The 14,011-nt window shown below is 34.7% G+C and overlaps 1 protein-coding gene and 1 long non-coding RNA gene across 4 annotated transcripts in view; one reads left to right on the top strand and one right to left on the bottom strand.

Annotated features, from left to right (window-relative positions):
- Nucleotides 1–2,226, top strand: part of LOC115837221 — a 69,616-nt gene extending 67,390 nt beyond the window's left edge. The window contains exon 4 of the long non-coding RNA XR_004032230.1: nucleotides 1,555–2,226. This is a non-coding gene — a long non-coding RNA (uncharacterized LOC115837221). The remainder of the gene's footprint in view (nucleotides 1–1,554) is intronic.
- GRM3 (glutamate metabotropic receptor 3) overlaps nucleotides 1–14,011 on the bottom strand; it is a 220,543-nt gene that overhangs the window by 155,967 nt on the left and 50,565 nt on the right. The gene's annotated exons all lie outside the window — the stretch shown is intronic.

Below are 14,011 nucleotides of genomic sequence, written 5' to 3'. Positions count from 1 at the left end.
ACAGTACCTTTTTCATAGGGTTCTTAATGAAAATTAAATGAACTATTTGTAAAGTGCTTGCATCAGTGCCTGGCATTTGGTAAATATTATATAATTATTTGTTAAATAAACTAGGTTTATGTCTCCCAGGTTTAGTGGAAGGAAAACAAACATTGATTAAGAGAGATGATAAAAGCATTCTTCTTGAGTAGAAAGTACTATCTATAATTACTTTTTACCACTTATTGGCTGCTTACCATGATCTAAATACTATGCCAACCATTTTATGTAATAATAATGAACCCATTCGTAGCACATGCATCTGCCAGGCACAGTTACAAGCTACTTTATCCACTTTACTCTTTGTTGCCTGCATCAATCCTGACAGGAGTACATATGTGTCTATTATTATCATCATCCCCATTGTTCTCATGAAGCAAGTTGATGTCAGATAACTTGCCCAAGGTCCCAGAGCCAGGAGTAGAACTAAATTTTGAATTCAGGCAAAATGGTCCCAGAGTCTTTGTTCTTAACTGCAGTCCACACTCTCTGTCGTGGAAGCCCTCCTTAATTCATCACAGCAATCTTGGGAGGAGGTATCATTATTCGCCTCATTTTATAGAGGACAACACTAAGATTTAGAGAACTTAGCAAGCTGCCTAAGTTCACACTGCAAGTAAGTGACGGATATTTGTGATCCAAACCAGTTTGCTAAAATTACAGAATAAAATTAATATATATCACAAAAATCTATGTCTGAGTATACCAGTCATGGAGAGGGGAGGACTATAGGAAAAATGTTATCAGGGTTGGTCTGGAAAACTCAAGATGTGGAAAATGTAGATATGCTCAAGGACCTTCCAAACAAGTGTGTTTATAAAAACTCATCAAGAAATTACTTCTGTTTTTAGCTACTCTTGCTATCGGTCTAATTCAGTATTCTTGGGAAGTATATTTCCTCAAAGAAAATTTTAAAAAGCAGCAGAGATATGTTCGATGTTATAACGTTCACTGAGAAATATCTAAGTGCAAAATTGTATGACAACTTCTAGGAAAAATTATTCAGCCATATGGACAAATCCCTGTAAGGAAATACAAAGTAATAAAAATACTTACTTTGTTAATATGATGAAATTGTGAATTATAAAATGTTTTAACATTGCTATTTTTTTGCTAATTAAAGTAAACTTTAAAAAAATCAGCCCATTTTGTCAATGTCAATCTATGGTCATTGTTCCCAGTTCAAGATCATGTGCCTGGCATAGTAGAGTAACCTCTCCTCTCCTCCTCATTCAACAACTGTGCACTTGGCTCTTAGCTCCCAGATCCATATGCTTCCATGTGAGCCTTGTACTCCTTTGACTCTACATTTCCATTAGTGTCATCTCCTTGATTTGTAGTGTCCTCTGTTTTACCACTTGTACATCAGCATATTGCCCACCACAAAGCCTTTCATAAAGCCTGCTTTGACTAACACCAACTGGAAGTGACCTCCCCTATTCTGAATGCTTATTATCTGTAGTTGCCATTTGACATATGTGGCCTACTGTGTGTCTATCCTCTCTGTTCTTTTAGATTCTGAAGCTGAGATCCTGGTCTTTCCTGAATTTAGCATCTTGTATCATACCATACAAATTGCAGAGGAAATTCTCAATATAGCTTTGTTTATGGAGATAACAAGTTGTAAAAAAGGATGGGCTCTACTCACCCTACTTTAAACTCTAACAGGTATTTTTAGCACTAAACTGTGCCTTGACCTTCAGGGTTAAAGGAATATTCCAAACTATAGGAAAGTCAGAATTGAAAATGGTCTAATATTTCAATGAATTCATTTTAAATTGTGTCTCTTAGTAATTTTCGTTTATCCTTAGAATTAGAAATGTAGTGTATATTATAAAATTTCTATTCAAATAGTCTATGGATTTGTATAAATAAAGGACAAGTTTTATCTTTCTAGACAGATTATCTGCAGATGGGCTAAAGTCTGGTGCAGTATTTCTGGTGCTTTGACACTTTTGTGTTTACTTGCTATTATGAAACTGCCTTCCAAATTTTTTAATAAACTTCATCAGCATAATCTTGCTTTGTGATCTTTAAACATGATATAAAAATTAATGGTTCAAAGACAAGTTTTTCCAAAGAGGAGAGATGACATTGATCAGGCAACATTTATGTCCTATAAGCATGCTGATATAAAATTATTATTAGAGTGCCCAAGAATAAAAACTAGAACTTGACTAAACTGTTTCTTTTTCGTTTTGTTTTTGTTTGCAGCATTTGATCCAAAAAAGTGCTTCTCAAAATTATGTACGCAAAACAAAGGAAAAGACCCTTGTGCTCTTTTTAATGCCAGATTTTATAGTGTATGCTTACATGGGTCAGTATGTTTACAAAAAAATGTAAAAGGCTTCTAGAGCTTTGTCTACTTGCTCACAACTCAGCATATAGGTGACTTAAACCATGCAGCTAGTTCAGCCTCAGCTTCCTTTTTCAACAAAATGTCTTTTTGATTTTCAAATTACTTATTCATTGTGAAGAATCTGTCTCAAAATTGAGAACTAGAGATGACTCTCTCAGTTCTCCAGTGAGGGAAACTATATGTTGGTGCCAATCGACTGGTACTTCACCTCTCTGAGTTGTAATGAAAGCCATTCTTTGTGTTTCACTTTAATGAGAAAATAAGTGGTCCAAAGATTGAAAAATAAAGGACATTGAAAGAAAAAGGCAGATAATTTAAAAGAAAGAAGGAAGGAAGGAAGGAAAAAATAGAGAGCTGTTAGGAATGTCTCATTGGAATAGTTTTATAACATTCATTTATATTTTAGCATTACCTGCCAGATTCTATTTTCATATCAAAATATAATCTATATTATACATAAGTTCCCTTATTAAAACTGCCTTTGGACGTTCAGAAAAATGCTACATAAAGGGAAGAGCTATATGTGAATTAGATGCCTATGTCAGTATTGCCTAACAATACAGCATTCAACACCATTCTCAAGGTTAAAGAAATTCGTTCATAGTTAACATTGGCTGACTTGTCCTTAGTTTCTAGATTTTTACACACTTGAAGTTTCTCTAAACCCCAAGCCTTTGAGAATATAAAGAAAAAGGAACTATATTAATGGATGTTTGATACAGTCTGAACAGAATGAGGAAAGGTAATCTCTAAAGAAATTTCAAAGAAACAGTAGAAAAGAATGTTAATTTCCATGTAAATGTATTCAGAGGCCTAGGTTTTTCAGTCTTTCAAGGTGTAAGAATTAATTACCAGTTTTCAAGAGCAAAATTTATTCATGGTAAGAACTATACCAATCAGAGTCCTCTAGGTGTAAAATTCATGAAATTAATATTGAGCCGATTAAAGTTGAATAAATCATCATTCTTTCCTTTGGTGTATTGCAAACTTCTAAATGTTTGATGTTGTCTTTTGTGTGTTTGTGAACAGTATTTAAAGACTGCCATATATATTTGGACTTACAAAGGAAGATATTAAGTATGTTTTTGTTCATAGTAAAAATGTATTAGAAAGGATGATTTCCTTTTGTGGTCCAGTGTTAGGTTCTGAATCTTTAAAGAATTATTTAGGCGATAATGGAAAAATATTGGTGTTGCTATCATCGATCATTAATGTATTCCTATGAATAAATTATAACTAGTTAACCCAAAAAGCATCTAATCAAAACTTGAGAATAATTCATTCTATTTTTCTTATCTGTACCTATAAAGAAGAGACTTTTTTTTTTTTTTTGAGACAGAGTCTCGCTTTGTCGCCCAGGCTGGAGTGCAGTGGTGCAATCTCGGCTCATTGCAAGCTCCACCTCCCGGGTTCACACCATTCTCCTGCCTCAGCCTCTCCGGGTAGCTGGGACTACAGGCGCCCGCCACCACGCCCGGCTAATTTTTTTGTGTGTTTTTAGTAGAGACGGGGTTTCACTGTGGTCTCGATCTCCTGACCTCGTGATCTGCCCGCCTTGGCCTCCCAAAATGCTGGGATTACAAGCGTGAGCCACCACGCCCGGCCGAGACTTAGTTTAAAACTGTTTGAATGCCAACGAAGAAATGAGAAAAACGCTAGTACTTTTTATTAATACATAATATGAAAATATTTGGTTGTAGTATTTAAATGAGGCTGCCATGTGAAATATTAGCAGAGTCAAGATTAATAGACTAAGGGAATACATAAAAAACTTCAATCATCGCCTGAGGTAAGTAGAGAGATGATTTAAGACCAACAGAAAGAGATAAAATAATGGGATTAAGCAACTTTAGTAATACAGGCATATCTGAAACTTTAATGGGCTTTTATGGGGAATGGGAGGCAGCATTTCATAGAAGTCTCAAAGCTTATTTTAACTTTAAAGGTCATTGAACATATGTCTAGTGTCTAGTGCAGGTTTATTAGAAAGGACCTTAAAAAGTTATAAACCCATTTTACTGTTTCATTTGCTTTAATTAAAATGGACTGAGGTTGTGTTTCAATGGAACACACTCAATGGAACTCTGATGTTCTGACTGTGCCATCAACTTCCCATTTCTTTTTTGATGAATCATTCCACTTGGCTGAGCTCTGGTTTAGTCAAAGGCAGATGGGAATGAATGAATGAACACACATTCCTAGAGAACAAAGTGAAAATTTCCCTTCTCATATACTTTTGGCAATTGTAATATAGGATATGAGTATTACATAATCCTCATTTACACATCCATATGGATTTAGGCCCAAGGTCTTACTTAGACACTAACACACTCTTCTGATGTGTTTCAATGACCTTTGAATGCAAGCTTCTTCTTCTAGGACACTTCTCTCCTGTCTACTCAATTTCTCTGCTCTCTTATCTGAGATTGAATTTCAAAGGTTTGCTTCCAAAAGAAGTCCTCAGAATATATAGAAATTCCATGAACCTTTCACACTACATTTCATACAGGGAAGGTTCCCCCACCTCTTTGAGGTAGTAAGCAAGAGATCTTAGTGAGTGGGATATTGTGAAATGGTCCTTAACAAATAAAAACTTTGCCTGTCTCTAGGGTTTGTGTTTGAATAAAGCCAGATATGATGATTATAAAATTTAAATTTAAATGAAAAACATTGACTTAAGAAATGTTCATATTCTAGAAATGTCTTTTTAAGACATTTATCTGGAAAAAAAAACATATTTTGTCTCATTGTCAGGGTTTCCAGTGAGAAAAACCACAGGTAATCATTACTATGTGTCCTCAAAGCATGAAAACAAAACTTCATTTCTAGGATTATTTGTTTAACTGAAGAAAGTTTATACAGCTGGTGGGAAATCATCTTCTACGACTCAACATGGGTGATTGGTTTTCTTTTATGTTTGTTCTGCGTATTTTTTCTCATTAAGAGTAACTCTAATGTCTCAAAGATCAGCCACTTCTTGACACACAGGCTCACTTTCGACCCTGGTATTGTGTTCTTCCTTCTGGTCTAAATCAAGAACTGTGTTCAGGTGTTAGAACTGCTAGGTACTCAAATGTTTGCCAGGCCCAAAATGCTATGTTTTAAACAACAAAAAGAAAAATGAGGTAAACTGAAGATAGAGATCATTTTGTTTACTCTTGCCTAGTCTTTCATTTGCAGTGTAAAGAAGGTAAAATTTTGTAAAGAATAAGGACAAAAAGAGGATGATGGAATCATAATTGGATCTTTTAGGGATTCTAGAGCTGAACTTAAGCTCATACTTCTGATCTTTTTCAGAACCTCATTGGAATATAAGCCATATACTCTTTGAAGCACTATTTTAGAATCTTAGATTCTTGAAAATGTGATAACCCTGTGTTTTCTGTGATTTTAAATAGAGCTGGTTGTTGTGGGCATCTACCAGGGATATGCAGCTACATATGAAAGCCTGGCTTAAGAACGTTGTTCACTCTGTCCATAGAAGATGCAGCAAGGGATGAAGAGATGCAGGCCTAACCAGCCAGGCTGATCAACCCTGATGATCCACAGGGCTATGATGTCTCAGACAAGGAGTAAAGTGAAGGACCGAGATAATCCCCAGATAATCTAGGAATGAATTTGTCTCCTTTTCATTTTCTGTTGTTGTATGGCCTCACACTTATGTATACTCAGGTAAACTTAGTATCTTCTGTTTAATAGAATGAGAATTTTAAGAAGGACTTCTTTTTTTATTATTATAACTTTAAGTTTTAGGGTACATGTGCACAACGAAATAAATTAAAAAAAAGAAGGACTTCTTAAGATGATGTAGGTCTAGTCTTGGCTCTCAGATATTTCCTGGCATGTGGTCTTGGACAAAGCACTGAATCTCTCTGCTTCTCAGTGTCTTCCTTAGTGTAATGAAGTAGGGATTGACTCTGATATGCTTACCTTAAGAGTATTGTTGTAAAGGTCTGATGTGACAATCATATGTATAGGAAATTCTGAAATATGAGATTGTATCAGTTTTACATAAAATGAATGATACTGTCAAATTCAGGGAAGCCCACTCTTGCCTCAGCTTTAGCCTATATAACCTCAAAAAAGCCACTCTTAGAAATTATGAAATATTTATAGATGTATGAATTTTTGTTTCCCATAAGAGTATTCCTTTTGGGTCTGAAACTTGAAGGTCAATAAATAAGTTTGAGTAGTTACAGCTGGATATCTTTTACCCTTTGAATAAATTAGATTTAATAAAATCTAATAGGTGGGCAAATTATGGATGATTCACAATGAATTACTTCAATTTAGTTTAAAACAAAGGAAATATATGTTGAAAATAAAGGAGAAACAGTTTTAGCAATATTGTATAATAAAACCAAACCTAAATGCCTTAATCTTTAAAACTACCAGAAGAGATTTCTCAACTTTTTCATTATTGATATCTCTGCCAGTAGGAATTTGTCATACTTTCTAAAAAATAATTTAGATTTTTACCTTTAATATTAGGACTCTATGTTAAGACCCCTAAATTTATTGTTTTGAATAACTTCTCAAGTACAGTAAAGTTTATTTTACTTAATAGACTAGCAGGTGTTTATTCTGGTTATTATAATATTCTAGTTAATAGTTACCATGCATGATATTCAATATATAAAAATGTAATAAAATATTCTTCAGTTGGACATCGCTTATCTTTTTCAGGTTATATTTAGTTTCTTATTAGGCTAAAGGTTATTGGTATAAAAAAAAGTACTAACAGAAATCTGTGTTTTCTGGATTACTGGATTACTAATGGAAATCTGTGTTTAATTCTAGATAACAGAATGCAATTGTGGTTTAAATAGTAGTAGAGCCTTGCTAATTTGGATTATGTTTGGGATTATGAAAAATTGAAAGTGTAGATATTTAAATTTAGACTTTCATTAAAATTACAATGAACTTCAATTAATATGTTTGAAATGATACGTTTCTAATTAGTAGAGGGTAAGTTAATGGTACTGATGCTATTAACGTAAGTTGAATGCTTATAACTCTATCTCAGAACGTTAGTATTTATCTTTTCCAGCCACCAAGTAGAACATATGACAGCAGAAACAATAACTTCTTTTAAGTGACTAACCCCATTCACATTGCATTTTTATATAAATGACTTGTATTCTCTGTAAAACATCAGGAATAGGATCCTGATATGGCATAGTATTTCTCTTTCTGGCTTCCTTAATTGTGTTCTGTGTAAAGATATTGGGACATAACTAAGATAACTGTCTGACTTCAGTAATAATAGCGTGGGGCAATTTTTGCTCTGCTAAAGAAGGTAGAAAACATATTCCAAGACAGGTGTAGGGTTGTTAATTAAAATACAGTGCAAATTACAGTGAAAAAATGAAAATCATGGTTAATAGTTGGGGACTGATGTGAGGCTTCTTCCGAGAATTTGAAAGTAAGATTGTAGGCTCTCATTTCACCTCACAATTAAAAATCAGAAATAAAATCTCCCATATTGAATGCTTTAACAGAAACCAAAGGGTTTCAGGGAGTGTTGGAAAACTGCCTTTTAATGAATTCCCTTAATTTTAACTCTCAGTTGTTATTTCATGCTTTTCAAATTATTTTTTGATTATGAATTGGCTTTCTGTTTAGATCCATCTAAAATAAGTAGCTGGCTAGTTATGCAGATTTAGATATTCCTGTCTCTAAGGTCGTTATTTTTTATTGCAAATCAATAAAGTGGAATTCAGACTTTTATATATCAGTTTCATGAGCTTGGTTAATGGCAATCTCACTGATAGATGGTTCTGTTCTCAATGTGCTGGAAATATCTGAGGAATATTACCAGCCTCTGGACTGTGGAAAATTCACAAAGTTTAAGACGAGCATGCTGTGAAGCCTAGTGTGGGTTACCTCTTAATGATTCATTAACCAGAGATCTTTATAGAATAGACATTCATTAAGATCTCTCAAAATTTTCAAATGTACATGGATGCAGGTCAAGTTTTTCTTATCCCAGAGCAAGGATAGTGATAATAGCAAGTGTGACCTTTTATTTCCCCTTTACCTCCTGGGAAAACTAGTTCTCCTCATCTGGTGATGCATAACTTTTTCTCTGCAATGAACTTTCTTCTTGACCAAGTTATTTCAAAACCATTTTGTTAATTTCTGGATGAAATCTGTATCAAGATCTGTTGGCTTTCTATTTCAGTATGTGATAGAAGGTATAATTTATATTCATGCTAAAACTTTTTGTGATTGAATAAATAAGGCATGTTCAAAATGTGGAAAACCAAAGAATATTTTAAGAAGAAAACACAAGTTCCTTATAATACCATGACTTGTAGGTATTCTGTGCTTTTTTAAAAAAGTGCTTGCTTCTTATGACTAGCATTAAGTTTAATTGCTCTTATCAATATGTTTTGTCCATCAATGGGAAATACAATAAAGTTAGAAAAGAAGGTGATGTTTTAGGAATAGCCATTAAGAATAATAATTGCCAAGTTATTTAACTACTACAATAAACAGTGCAGGAACCATCCAGATTCTGCATCTGGATTGACTTATAACTCACAAGGGGTGGATAGAGAAAATTTCAGGCTAATAGGTATTGTTTCTAATTTCCTACATAAGCTGGTAGCTGTTAACCTCTGTTATTCAAATAAATTGAGAGAATTTATTTTATTAAGGTAGCTTATCTGATTTCAGTGAATTTTCTCTTTCTGGATTTCAATCTTTCCTAATTAATAAGCTCAAGGGTCTCGCTCCTGAAACAATCTAATGGCTTCTCTCCCTATATTTCTTTTTTATGGTTAAACTATAATTTTTTACTTTAAAATCTCTTGGTTTTGTACATGTGATTTAAGATCTTCAGAGGCTTGTGGAAAATTCATTAGTCACCCCTCTCTGGAGTATAGCCTCTGGAGTATAGCCCCAATACGTGTGCAAAACTGAACAGCTTCCTAGTAACGATACATACTGCTAGTGGGGCCATGTTTTTCTAAACCTCAAATTGTCTAAGACATGTGGTTTAATGAGGAAGGCAGGATGGAATGTGAAATGGAACTGGCTTATGACACTCAGATGAGGCAGCTACTGCTGCCATGGCCGTTTTCTGGGAAAGTGTTCTTAAGGGCTTTTCAGATTCACGTGGGTAACCCATTTTATTCTCTGTCTTAATCAGATATTAACATCTTAGCAGACATTCACCACTTTTTCCAGTTTTTAAATAGAAAATTGAACTTGAAAGTTGTGCATTTGCACATTGGGGTTCTAAGCTTTTATAGTGTTTATATATGTGTGTGTGTGTGTGTATTTTATATATATCTATATCTATATATCAATACTTTTTAGACATGAGACTCTTTATACCATTTAGAAGGGCTGTGGAAAAGGAGGGACCATTTCTATTTGTGGTGGGGGGTTCAGGAGGATATTTATTATTTAGGTGCACTGGCCCAGTCAGATTAATATCCAAAGGACTGAGCCCCAAACAAAGAGTTAAGTTACCTTTTAAGGAGGGGACTTCTTTAATAAGCTTTCTCTGAAAGGGTGCTTTGAGGGATCCTTTACTCTCAGACTATTAACAGCAAATTGTGATGCAGGCACAGTTGTTCTTTGTCATAAGAATGTCAAGGAATACTTGGTTCAAAGAGGTGAGGACATTGAAACCTTGGTAAATCCCCCAGTTCAATTGCTTTTTCCATGTAATTGAAATGTTTGCTGCTATAGAAAATGGATGGGTAAAAGGGTATTATAGTTAAAATGTCTGTTTCAGTTTAATTCCTTGCCAATGAATAGACAACATTGTAGCTCAGACTGTTTTTCTATTTAATATCTGTAAGACCAGTCAACTTATTTAAGTCTTATGGGTCTTAGAGTTTTCATTTATAAAATGGAGATTAAAAATATTACCCCATAGCATTTTCAGGATTAATGAGAAAACAGAGATAAAGTAGCTAAAAGAGTTCAAGTCAGCACATCGTTTCCTTGCTTTTCCATTTTCAAACATTTCCTACACCACAGACGGGTTTTGGTATCTATTTTAGAAGAGCTTTAGAACACCAGGGAGGGAATTATTGCCTCTTAGAGCTGAGTAAATATGTAATACACTGTAAATAGTCTGTGAAAGTAAGTTTGCAAAGGGATTTCAATATTTTTTTAGGGAAATCATTTCAAAATTAGTAATATTTATTACCTCTAGGTTATAAACTTAAAAATTTAGAATGGTTATTGAATTATGTCAACATTTCTGAAAATTACCTTCATTTTGAAATTAATTCTAAACTTACACTTTTAGGAAAATTGATAACATGGGGAAAAAAAGCAAAAATTTCAGAAAAAAAGTCTTCTCTGTTTTTTGTAATTCTCTCTTAAGGAACAAAGCCTTTTCCATCCTCTGACAAACCAGGTCTGAACACCCCCTGACAGTCAAGTGTCTCCAAAAACTGACCTTGCTTTATTATTGTAAATATCTTCCATCCTTTCCTAATTCAGATTTGATCCTTGGGTCAGGCTGGTCTTTTCATTGATTCTGTGTACAAACCATGTATATTTGTATTTTTTTTTTTGCTTATGTTTAATTGTATACTATAATTGTCCTTACTTCTCTTCCTCTATTCAAGATGTTCTCAACTTTCAAAGCCCCTGTATGTTAGGAGACAACAAATTTGGGTATGTGGTTTCAAAGATTCTTCTCTCCCATTCCCTCCCTATTTGTTTCTCTTTTTTCCTATTTCCCTTCTCCTTCTCTATGTAGGCGGTTTCTTAATAGCTTTATTTTTTTTAACACATACCTATAAGTCAAAGCATTCTTTCTCTAGAAGAGCCTGCCTTTTAAGAAACTATACGAAATAGGCATCTTTTACCGTCCATATTCCCAATAGGATAGGAATCTGAGAACAAGGGAGAAAAGATGGGAGATAGGGTCAGGAGAGCCAGAATAGCAGAGTGGTTAAGACAATGGGCTTTGGCAACAGATAGTTTTGGGTTGGAATCTTGGTCTTAGTTGTCTCATCTGTACAATGGATTTAAGAGAGTTTCCCTCATAGCATAGAGTTGGGAAAGCACAAGAGACAATGTGGGTAAGACATCTAACCCAATGTTTGACACGTAGCAGGAGCTACCACCGCTACCACACCACCACCACCACCACTATTACTACTACTACCATTACTACAGAAAAACCAAAAGCAAAAAAATATTCTTCACCTTTATAAAACAGATGAGCTATCAATAGCATAGAGTGTACTGATGGTATATTAGTATGCTATTGCTACTTTAACAGATTACCACAAATTTAGTGGTGTAAGAAATTATTATATGAAGCTATTCTCTTACAGTTCTGGAGACCATAAGTCTGAAATAAGTCCAGGGCTAAAACCAGTGTCAGCAGGGCTATCTTCTTTTTTGGAAAATTTGTTTCATTTTTCTTCCAGCTTCTAGAGGTTTTGGGGATTCCTTAGTGTATGGCCTCATCCCCCCAATCTTTACTATTGTCACATTGTTTTCCCCTACCTCTGACCTTCCTGTTTCTCCCTTATAAGGAACCTTGTAATTACTTTGAGCCCACTTGGATAATGCAGGATAATCTCCCATCACTCTTTCTTAATTTAATCATATCTAAGTCTCTTTTGCCAAACAAGGTAACAATTGCAGACTATGGGGATTTGGAGGTGAACATCTTTTATAGGGGGCATTATTCAGCCTTCCACAGACAGACTGAGCTCCTTGGTGCAAAGGAAACAGGCATGTTTAGAAAGCAATAGAAGGCCAGGAATTAACTTGCAGAAGAGCAGCAAGTGTTTACAGAAAGAATTGGTTAGCCAGCTTTGACAGGAAACAAAGTGAACTCCTACTCCAACTGGTTTATTATTTATCAGTAAAAGCTAAGGTAAACTGTACCTTTCTAGACAATATATTTTTATATGAAAAGTTTTATTTATCATGAGTCATCTCATTGTGTCTCTTAGGAGTTACATTTTTGTTTTTCTACAACTTAAAAATCACCATCATTGTCTAAATGACATCTTCCTTAGATCCAGATATTGTTGAGTTTTAGGGGAAGCGAGCCACCTTTTAAAAACTCCTAGTAAGTGTTAGAAAATTATCTAACACTTTATCTCCTTTAATATTATCTCCTTTAATATGATGTATAGTTATTTGAGGTAGACATTGTTACTCTCACTTTTTTGTTGAGGAAACTAAAGTTTAGAAGCCTTAAGTAACTTACTTGCAGTTTCACAGTAAGTAAATGGGAGTTCATGACTTGAAGCCATGTGGTACCTGATGCAAAAGCTCAGCTTTCCCTTCCTGTAATGTTTGGCCTTAATAGAGTGGATGACTGCGTTTACCTGTTACAGATTAAGTTGCTAATTAAATAACAGCAGGACTAGGTTCTAGGCCTGTTTATCCTATTCCCTATATTGGTGTTACTATATCAGATATAAGAAATATATATATTCGAAACTGAACATTATGGAAAGATTTTAATTCTATGTCTTATATAATTTTAATTTTTTTCAGAATTGAAGCAGAATCTGCTCAAGAAGCTATCAAATCAGATACTCTTTTCATAATGAACACCTTTCTAAAATCTTAAATCTATTTATAGGAGAAAGGAAATAGATCATTTTCCATGACAACTTCTCTATTTTTAATCTACCACAAGTTCATTGTCTTTTCTTGCCTACAGTTCAATGAACTTCAGTTGAGAAAGAAAGGGATAAATAAATCAGGAAGGTAATTGAAGTACATTTATGGACTCCTTTATTTTATGTGATTTGTCCAGGAATCAAGCAAATGACTACTTTTAAGGGCTTGATAAGCATTGGTACAAACCACTATTGCAAATGCTCTCTGATTGCAGTAATTAACTTTGTAGTCTTGAAAGGGAACCCTTGATCTTCCTTCATTACCCAACAGAAGTGCTCTGAAGAGAATTAACATGAAAGTAGACTGTGAACAACATAATGTGTGAGGAAGCGAAAATAACAGTTATTTCTCCTTCAATCCATAGAACACCAGTCATTGTGTTGCTTGTCAAACAATAAGCGCCGTCTTGGCATTAGCAATTTTCCTCAGGAAAACAGCAGAACCTGAAAAATGACCTAACTTTCATGGCCAAATAAAAAAGTCACTTGTTAAGTGAAACCAGATAGTTTAAAATAAATATACCATGGATCAGTATTTAATACCTTTTATATAATTTATTAAATGCTTTGTCTGTTGTTTTCCCCTCAAACTTCTAAGAGAAATCAGAATGAGGTTCGGTTTTCTCTTTGATTTCTTTTTTATTTTCTTTCTTTTTTTTTTTTTTGAGATAGAGTCTCGCTCTATTGCCCAGGCTGGATTTTTTTTTTTTTTTTTTTGAGGCAGAGTCTCACTCTGTCACCCAGGCTGGAGTGCAATGGCCCTATCTCGGCTCACTACAAGCTCCGCCTCCCCTGTTCACACCATTCTCCTGCCTCAGCCTCCCGAGTAGCTGGGACTACAGGCACCCACCACCAAGCCCGGCTAATATTTTGTATTTTTAGTAGAGACGGGGTTTCACCGTGGTCTGATCTCCTGACCTCGTGATCTGCCCTACTCTGCCTCCCAAAGTACTGGGATTACAGGCGTGAGCCACCGCGCCTGGCCTTT

The sequence above is a fragment of the Nomascus leucogenys genome, chromosome 11 (assembly GCF_006542625.1).
Source record: "Nomascus leucogenys isolate Asia chromosome 11, Asia_NLE_v1, whole genome shotgun sequence".
Classification (NCBI taxonomy): domain Eukaryota; kingdom Metazoa; phylum Chordata; class Mammalia; order Primates; family Hylobatidae; genus Nomascus; species Nomascus leucogenys.
The sequence above is the reverse complement of the archived record's forward strand: the minus strand, read 5'-3'. Positions and strand labels throughout refer to the sequence as shown.